This window comes from Capsicum annuum, unplaced genomic scaffold (genome assembly GCF_002878395.1).
Source record: "Capsicum annuum cultivar UCD-10X-F1 unplaced genomic scaffold, UCD10Xv1.1 ctg61395, whole genome shotgun sequence".
In the NCBI taxonomy this organism is placed as follows: domain Eukaryota; kingdom Viridiplantae; phylum Streptophyta; class Magnoliopsida; order Solanales; family Solanaceae; genus Capsicum; species Capsicum annuum.
The window spans coordinates 1-1210 of record NW_025870298.1 but is presented as its reverse complement, the minus strand read 5'-3'; the positions used below and the strand labels follow the sequence as shown (position 1 = coordinate 1210).

Genomic DNA, 1210 nt, shown 5'->3' with positions numbered 1-1210 from the left:
AGAACTCTTCGATGATATATTATATTATATATATCCCATTGGAGTTGAACTCTTCGATGATATATATGGCTTTGATGACTTAGCATTTCTGTATGATCTATTTCCATCAAGCGCCTAGTCATATTTCCGATGTATTGCTGCTTATTTTGAATATTTCTGTTAATGAGTTTCCTTTACTCAACCATTTTAAGCTTAGATAACTTCCAAAATAAAGTTGTATTTGTATTTAAGAAGAATAGCCTATATCCATTATACCTGTAATCGTTGCCTGTTCACCTCACATTTCTTTAGACTGTATCTGTTTATCCGTAAATGATAGTTTCTGATGCTCATCATTTATGTTTTCTGCTTGTCCTCTACGCAGGTATCCTGGGATGCCAGAGGAGGACTTTTTAAAAGCTTGCCCTGTATGTCGTAACGTTTGCAACTGCATAGCATGTTTGCGGTTAGATGGATTAGCGAAAGTAGGATTCTTTCAATTTTTCTCTTTGTCTAATGCTCTAAAAACATTTATTAAATAAAATTTAGTGGTTCTCTTGTTTGCAATGCAGCATTTTTTGAATGTCGAGGTGAAGTTCAGCGATGAAGAAAAACTCGAGTACTCTAAGCACATTGTACGAGCACTTTTGCCTGCTCTGGAATAATTTAATACCGAGCAAATGATTGAAAAGCAGATTGAGTGCCAGATTCAAGGTATTAAATCTCTCTATTTAATTTATAGAGAGGCTGTGTCATTTAATAGGTTGTCACATACCGTTGGTTACATTTGATGAAGCCAAAAATCTCTAAGTTGATTTGCTTTCACTTTTCTAAATAGAAAGCCTGGTCATATGAGCATTTTATTCAATGACCAATATTGAGTTTTGTGGCTGTAATTATCCAATAAAAAGATTGTTTCATTTAGTACAATTTTTCATTTAGTACAATATTTCTTTTTCTGCGCATTGCCAGATTCAGACGTTAATATAAAGAAAGCAGAATACGAGAAGGACGAGTGCATTTATTGGTGAGCAATGCATTCACATTTACCTTAGACTGCAATTATCTGATAAGTTCACTGATTATTGAATGTCACCCGTTATTTTGCAGCAACTATTGCAGTGCTTTTATTGTTGATTTTCACCGGAGTTGTTCAAGATGTTCGTATGAACTTTGCCTTACTTGTTGCAAAGAATTAAGGAATGGCAAACTGCAAGCAGATGCATCCGAA

General features: G+C 34.5%; 1 long non-coding RNA gene across 1 annotated transcript; it reads left to right on the top strand.

Moving 5' to 3' along the window:
* The first annotated feature begins 276 nt into the window (after window positions 1–276).
* On the top strand, window positions 277–1201 carry LOC124893542. Its single transcript, XR_007050753.1, has 4 exons — window positions 277–464; window positions 552–693; window positions 952–1006; window positions 1090–1201. It is a non-coding gene; the product is annotated as an uncharacterized LOC124893542 (long non-coding RNA).
* The last annotated feature ends 9 nt before the right edge of the window (window positions 1202–1210 follow it).